The sequence below is a fragment of the Lepidochelys kempii genome, chromosome 3 (genome assembly GCF_965140285.1).
Source record: "Lepidochelys kempii isolate rLepKem1 chromosome 3, rLepKem1.hap1, whole genome shotgun sequence".
Taxonomy (NCBI): domain Eukaryota; kingdom Metazoa; phylum Chordata; order Testudines; family Cheloniidae; genus Lepidochelys; species Lepidochelys kempii.
In genome coordinates this window covers 25275282-25283468 of record NC_136382.1, presented here as the reverse complement: position 1 = coordinate 25283468, position 8187 = coordinate 25275282, and the positions used below count along the sequence as shown (strand labels likewise).

The following is an 8187-nucleotide window of genomic DNA, read 5'->3' as shown; positions in this document are numbered from 1 at the left end:
CTCCTCCTAAATTTTTGCTCTTCCCCATACATTTTTGCACCACTCTCTGTTGTGATTTTTGTCCCCTGCGTTTGTCCTCCTCGTTTTTGTTGGTCTTTCCATGATTGCCCCTCTCTTCTCGCTCCCCAGTGTGGTAGCCCGCCAGCTTCCCCTCCTCAATCTTTTTGCTCCTCTTTCCCCCTTTTTTTGTCCTTCCCTCTGTTTTACTGATCTCGTCACTCTGTTTTCGCTCCTCCACTCTCCCTTCCCCGTTTTATCTCCCTTTCTGAGTCGCCCCCTCCCGCCCTTTGTTCGTTTCCTCTCCCCTGTCCCCTGCCCCCTGCCCCCACACGCGGTTTTGCTCAGGGATCCGATCTCTGATGGCAGGTGAGAGCAGAAGCAAGAGCCGCGGCCTCGCTGTTGTGAATGCGCATGCTCTTATCTCTCGGCGAGCAAAATCTGACACTCCGTCGGCTCAGGGAACGGGCAGCGCGTGCGCAGGCAGCTCCATCCAGCAAGGGAAGCTTGAATTTCTCTGGGATTCCCGATCTGCAGTGCAGAGCAAAGCGGAGGATCGTGTGGAAGCAGCTGCTGGGCTCGCAGGCGCGCTCTAAAGGGGATTTAAGCCGCAGAGAGAGCGGGAGAGGCAGGGACCGATTCACCATTGATCTGAATTATATACTTCTCTCTCTCTAAAAAATCTGCCCTTTTGAGTTTTATCCTTTGCATCAGGTGACAGCACATAACGCAAACTGTAAGTGCTCCCTTTGCTCTTGGATGATAATTTAGGGTTCATGATGGGGTTGGAATTTCTTGCACCGATGTATCTTCTGCATGGATGCGGTGACTTGCATGGTTACAATAAAGTGCTGTTGGCTTTGCATTATTCTGCTGTTTGCTAGCAATAAAGGATGAGGGGGCGAACATCTCGTGATGGAGACAAGAGAAAGTGAATTGTGAGGTGTTTGCCTGCACGATATTTAAGGATTAGGATTACTTTTTAAAGTCCGCTAGGGGTTTGACAGTAGGGGGAGGGGGAGTATAACTACATATGATTTCTAAATCTATAAATAGAAACCTTTCCCTACATACATACATCCCTAGATGCAGATGGCGAAGTTGTTCCGTTTCTGATAGAAGTGGGGGATAAAATGAGAGGGCTGTAAAGTGTCAAACTGTCTGACATCCTGTCGGTGCAATTTCTTTTACCCCGGAAAAGTGGCATAAGTGTCTGCTAGTGAAAGTGGGTGAACAGGATAGGATGGAAATAGAAGGAGGCTTTTGTGCCATATGTTAGTACTTAAAAGCTTAAAGCAATATGGTTCTTTCTGCCTCTTTTTAGCGCTTACAAATAATCGTAACGAGCAAAGTTGTGTAACATTGTTTTACCTTTTGTTAATACTTTCTGTGCGTTGTTGTTTTTATTGACCAAAGGGAGCGAATTTGTGTCCACAGCAATCTGCCTTGACCTGTTTTAAAATGAGAGACTGCCTGCTATATTGATTATGATATAAATACTAACAACATCAAAAGCAGACATTGATCGCTCGCTTAATAATTTGTGTTTGGGCATGTTTTGCTGATAGCTGGAAGCCTTTGACATTTCTAATCACTTGAAAAGCAATAGAGAAAAGGTTATTATGTTTTCCAGTGCAAACAGACCATGCGAAAATTAAGAGGAAGATCAGTCGTCCCTGCAAGGTCATCAAACCCATTGTGAAGAGCAAATTACTAGAGATCCTTGCGATTACTTTCTTGATAGACTGGGTTTGTGTGACAGATGTTTCTTTTAAGTGGTCCGTCCACCCTTTTGTGCATCTGCAAGATATTTTCAGGAATAAGCTTTGGAATAAGCGCGCTCATCTCACTTCTCTGATGTGGTAAACTGCACGGTGGATGTGCTGCGTTCCTGTTTACTTGGGAATAGGACGAGGTGAAAATGGAGGTGGGTGGAGATAACAAAAGCAATCCAAGTCATTTCCCACAGGAAGGAAGGCGTGAGAAGAAGGAGGGAGAGGAGACGAAAGGAGAATTTCATTTCCAGAGATCAAAACAAAGGAGAGGCAAGTTGAGGCAGATCGGCAGAGCTCGTGTGGGAATCGAGGCGTTTTGCTCGGTGACCCAACCAGTCAAGAAAGAAGGTTTCATAAAAGCTGCTGTCGCTGACTGCTGTGTTCTGTGTTATTAAGAAATCTAGCATGTTTTATAGCTAAGGGACGGTGGACAGGTCAGTCTCTACGGGAATTTAGGCTGGATGTCTCAGCGCAGGTAGTACATACAAGGAAGAAAGGTAAGGGCAGCAAAAGTGAAGTTTAAGAATAAAACGTTTTAAAATAACGAGTTAGAGAGCTAAGAGGAAACATATACGGGGGGTGGGTGTACCTCAAAAGTGGGACCTTCCCTTCTCCCCTCCTTCCATCCCTCCCAGGTATTTGGCCAACCTATAAGAGGCAGATTCCTGAAATTGCAAAGGGAGTTTGTCAGCACATGGACAATTGTGTGTGCTTAGTACAGTTGTGTTTTTTTTTAAATTGTGTCTCATTCTGCTCAGAAGGGTCACGCATAAGCTGAAATATCCAGAATAATGGGATACAGGGGACAGTTTGGTAGAAAGAAGGGGGAAGACTTTGAACACTTCTGGAGGAAACTCCACATTGCGTAACAACAGCGGTTTAGAGCGAGATCCCTCCTCCCTCAGTATCTTAAGATGCTGCTAGAAATACATGCCAGTCCTTCCCTAGCGTTTCTCCCCCCCCAACTCCTTTCTACACACACACGACCCCCCTGCACCTCTCACTAAAACCCAACAAGCCCCTCTACACCAACTTTACCTTCCCTTTATTGCCTCTGCGCATACCAGATCCTTCTGCATACCCCTCCTCCATTCTGCAGGTACCCGATCTCCCTGCAACCTCCTCTGTGCACCCACCAGACCACCCGCCTCCCTTCACCAGAAACCAGCAGCTCACTCTTCGCACCTACCAGCCTCCCCCGCCCTTTACCTCCTCTCCGCATACTGGATCTCCACTGCAGCTCCTTGCGCACGTTTTCCTTGCAGCTCCCTCTTTTCTCTTACCTGATCCCCCCTGCAGTCCCCTCTCTATATACATCGGACCTCCCCCCCACCGCAGTAGTCCCCTCTGCACAGACTAGATCCCCGCGCCTCCCTCTTTGCACACAACAGATCCTCTTGCAACCCGTTCTCTGCATACACCAGAGCCCTCTGCAGCCTTCTCTCTGCACACACGAGACTTGGCCGGGGCCCCGCTCTGCACATACCAGATCCTCCCGCACCTTCTGGATCTGCAGGAATTAGACCCTCCGGGCCGTTCTCTGCACCCTGCAGATTCCTCGCCGTTCCCTCCTCTGCCTCCTACCCCACAAACACGAGCCATTGCTCGTCTCCCGTTACCGCCTGCGCTTCCCTGCTTTGTCGCTGCGCCTCACAGCCCATTGACTCATAAGCTGTTGGAGATGTGGCCCTGCGGAACGTGGTCCTGAGTGCAGGAGGCGGAGGTGCCCCATGCGCCTTTCTGTTTCCCGGCGATGCGGGGCTGGGGGCCGGTGCGTGAGGATCAAGGTGGGGCGCACCCTAACGTTATGTAGCTGCACTGAATCCGCGGCGGTAATTGGCACGGCGGGGGGAGGCCCTAAACCGATCCCGCTGGGGTCCTCCTCCAGGCGGGCGCTCTCCCCAGCCCCCTGCGGAGTGGGAGGATTTTTGCCTGCCGAGGGGCACCGCATGCTGAGCAGCCTGCTTCCTACTCATCAAAGTCTGTTGAAAGTCAGACCCTGGGGGGCACCTGAAAACAGCCCCAGCTGGGTATGTTTTGTGGGGTTGTGGAAAGCGACCTTCCTTTTACGGCTGCCTTCGAGCTGTCAGTCCCCCACTGCAAAAATCTTCTCCCCTCTCGAAGGTGGCCTCAAGCTCCCATCTGCTATCGAGAGATAATTTAAAGGTATCGATTTCAGAATTAATTTAGAATCTAAAGATTTTGTAGTAAGGCTATTGGAGGAATTAGGGGGATCCGGATATGCAAATTTTTTTAATGAAGAGGAAACCTTTTAGATAACAGAATGACATTTTTAAGGGGGCCAGTGTCCAAAGAGCTACCCATTTTTAATTACAAATGAAACATGATTATTTTCAGGCTTGTGACATGGTGAGTTAGTGAAATATTGAATCAATGTATGAATGCTATGCTGTTGCAAAGATGTTCATGTAACAGATATTCATATTCAATAACATATTCAAAGATAGAGGCCCTTTCCTAATGATTTCAGTAGCCACAGTGGTAACATTTTATAGCAAACATTTTTGCGGATCTGAATTCTGCTCTTGTATTAAATTGCTGAGCTAGAAGAATCATCAGTGGCCATTTATACATAAGACTAAGTAGTAAAAGCAATGCATTTATTAGGCAGAATACACAACAAAATCTAGACAAACCAGAGCAACAGAAAGGTGTGAAAACAACCTTGATCTTCGTAAAATTTATTCTTATCAGCCCCTTCAAAATATATTGTTTACACAGCCGTTTGTTTCTATGGCAAGCTCTCAGATGTATACAGCTATTCATACTATGGCTTCTTTGGCAGTATGTGTTTGTAAAGAATACAGTTTAGCAATATCAGTTCCATTGAAAAGCCTTCTGCATTATCCATTTTAAGTTTTGGGGACCGAGTTAATTCATACTTTTATTACTTTTCTCCTTCCATTCACAGCTCTCCCAATAAATAAATAAATTTATAAAGTAGTCTGAGTTGCTGTCACTGTTAAGAAAAAAAATTAAAAATGTCTTTAATTTTCATTATACAATACTCACCTTTTAAAAAAGGCGTGCTCCTGCTCCCATTGAATTCAATGGGAGTTCTGCTATAGACTTCAGCAGGAGCAGGACTGTGAATATAATTCTTGTTTTGAATGGTCTTAGCTTTTAAACATATACAGCTGTATGCCTTGACATATAACTACACCTGTCATTTTTTACCTTTGTTTTTTAGAAGTAGTCTGTGTATGTGTGTGTCTGGGGGGAAGGGAGTATTGAGGTAAACCAAGTAGATTTTGGCTGCTTGGATTTTGTTTGTGCAGATGTAAGTCAGTATACATAGATCCCACATATGCGTCAAAAATATATTTAATGAATGGAATAGCTAATCATAGAATAAACATCAAAATGTCTTCACACTTTACTAGTACGTTGCTTATAAATCTATTAAGATGTTCTCTAGTTTGATAAGCAGATTCAAAGCCTGGGACTGTGGTAATTTGTCATGGTACTTAGCCTTTTCGGTGTTTAGTTTGTCACAATGTTACATAACCATAATACTGTAAAAGCAAATGTCAGAAACGTTTTCATTCCCTCTCCCCACCCCCAATCTGTTTGTGTAAATCTATGAAGAAAAAAAGGCACAACTTGACATCTTCCTGTTTATATAATACAAACAAGATGTCAAATCTTGCCCTGGCCAGAGCTGCAAGACAAGTTGCCTAGGTGGATGGGTACAGTGTAAGAAAGACAGTAGCAGATGAGTTTGCTGCTGTTGGAATCCTGGTGGCCAGGGTAGAATTCCTATGGATAGGCATGATAGGGGAATCACCACAGGGCTCACTTTGATTGCTGAAATGAGTTGGAAGTGCCCCAGGATACAACATCCTGCATCTGTAGCATATATACTAGCTGGCTGTAGGACTATATGTGCCTTCTAGCTAGCAGACCATATCCTCTTGAGGGCCTGGTGTGTAGTCTGCATCACCTGTAGCCGTGACACCACACCTTTCTCCCTTTTGCTTTCTTAAGTGCTTTGGAGTGATACTTCCCTGCAGCTTGTTCTCTATAACAGCTTCACCCCCAGTATAGCAGTGGGCAGGACCTAGATCTAAGTCCATATGTTCCCTATGTGCAGAAATTTTGCTTCCTTATCATTTTAGGTAAGTAAACCTAAATAAATTAAATTTTAGAACTTTCATAGAGAAAATTCCTGGCCAATAACATTATTGTTTTTTTTTAAACACATTGTCTTCGAATTTTCCCCTTATTCATTTTTGTATCTTATTATTTCAGATCTTCCAGCTCCATTCATCAAATTTTCACTTGTTTAATTTTTTATTTTGGGATTCTAATTTTGTTATATTTTGTATCCCTGATTGAAATCAAATCATTTATACAAAGAGAGGTAGAAAGATAGTTATAGATACAATATGCAGTGTTTACATTTATCTTTTTCTCACATTCATAATAATGGACCCAATTCTGTATGCCTTAAGCAGTTGAAACTCCCTTTGATTTTAACAGGTGTTTTGGCTGTGCAAAGAATGCAAGATCAGCCTATAACCATGATTAAAATAACAACATACATTACATTTGATTTAATTATGGAAGCGGGGCAATTAGAAATTAGATTTAATGGGTAAGCTTGTTTTAAACATAATTAGAATTGTAAATACCGGTATCTGTCACATATCATGAAATGTTGCAACCCTCTTCTTTCCATTTTGTCCTGTCTCTTGCCTACGGTGTTTTAAAACAGCTTGAGTATGGTTTTTAAACTCACTTTTTATACTTCATTGTTTTGTCAGTGTGGACTGGACTAAATATCTACTCTCCCCTTTCTTTTTAGAGCTGTCTTAAAGGAATACTATTGCAGAGGTCTTGCATCATGGTGACTTTTACTCTGCCTAGTTCTTCAATTTAGCCTACGGTTGTTAGAGAACAGGGTGATCCCTCTGCAGAGCTCCTAATCCCAATCGTCACTGACTGAAATTTAGTCCTGCAGTTTGTTATGGTGCCATCAGATTATTGCATCTGCACCTTTCACATGTGTGTCTGTTACTCCTGCATTTGTGTCTCACATGACTTCACATTCTGTTTATTTCTTTGCCCTCTTTCCACTGTAGCTTTGTTCCTTCCCTTCCAGATTTTGCATGCATTAGTCCTATTTGCTTCTTCATATTCGCTCTCTCCTGTGCTCTTCACTGTTTATTTTCCCTCATTAAACTGAAAATACATGCCCTGTGCTGTAACTTCTGCACATGGCATTAGCCCAGGAGTACTGGGTAGAGCAGCAGCATAGTGAAAAGAAATTGTAAGCTAGAGAAATGCTGTGTACAGGAACAGCTGCAAAGATGACGTTTTGGGTAGGATGCTACCACTGGCAAGGCATGGGAAAACACTCATGTTGCCATCTTAGTTCAAACTCCTGAGCTCATTCACGTAGAAAGGTGCTTATTATCTTTTGAAATTTCAGAGTGCCAAGAATGTCAGAGTCTGAGAAAAAATGGGTGCAATGCCCTTTAAACAGAATGAAACATATGGGAGCAAGAACATGGCTGTCACCAACTGCTGAAATAATTGTTCTTGTTTATGGAATCCAAATTCTCCAGACAGTGCTCCATATCCATATGATTAGTATTGCTGTTTGATACATGTTAATAATTATTATTTTAAAACTTTACAGCAAAGACAATCCTGAGGACATTTCAATCTATTCCATATCAATATGGTCCATGGGATAATAATAGAAATGTGAGAAGTGAGGCAAATTGTCAGTGGTGATCTCATAGCTGGAAGACTTAGCAAAATAAATGGTGTTTAAGGAGGGAGCTGGAGGAGAGGAGAGGTGTTTTGCTCACTGGGAAGTGGAAAGTTGTGGCAAGGGTAGGAGTGATATGATGTTCTTTTGCACTGAAACTTTTAAATTAACACACATTTAAAAATAAGCATATAAAGATATCCAGCAATCTTTCTAGTGGTTACTTTTCTGAGGAGGCTAGGGAACAGATTATTCTAGCTAAAATAAGAAATTCAGAATTGACCTCAAGTAAATAATTTTCACATAAGTAATTAGAAATAAATAAGTCTATTGTGCTAAAAATAATACTGTCTCAAATTCTGGCACCAGAAACATAGTAGACAATTATATCTTGGTGTCTGAATATATTTGACCATCAATTAAACAATTCTGCCCACAACAGACCCCACGTAAGTAACTTTTTGGAGCCAAACCTGTATAGAACAAACAGAAGAATTTGGGCTAAGTTAGCCAAGTTCAGGTATTTGCAGGAACAAGACTTTGTTACACTTTAGCTGATGTAATTTATTGAGATAATGGTAGCTGAATAATTTCCTTCAAGAAAAAAATGCATTTTAAAACACCTAGCTCTTCTGAAAGCTGTTTCTGTGATTAGAGTTAGTGCTACTGTGATTT

At 42.8% G+C, this 8187-nt stretch overlaps 1 protein-coding gene across 2 annotated transcripts in view; it reads left to right on the top strand.

The window, feature by feature from the left end:
- Positions 1–462: 462 nt before the first annotated feature.
- VSNL1 (visinin like 1) overlaps positions 463–8187 on the top strand; it is a 158960-nt gene continuing 151235 nt past the window's right edge. Inside the window, exon 1 of one of the 2 annotated variants that reach the window (XM_073335965.1) lies at positions 463–733. The gene's annotated coding sequence lies outside the window, so the exon portion shown is untranslated. The remainder of the gene's footprint in view (positions 734–8187) is intronic. The other variant, XM_073335964.1, reaches the window with a different exon arrangement.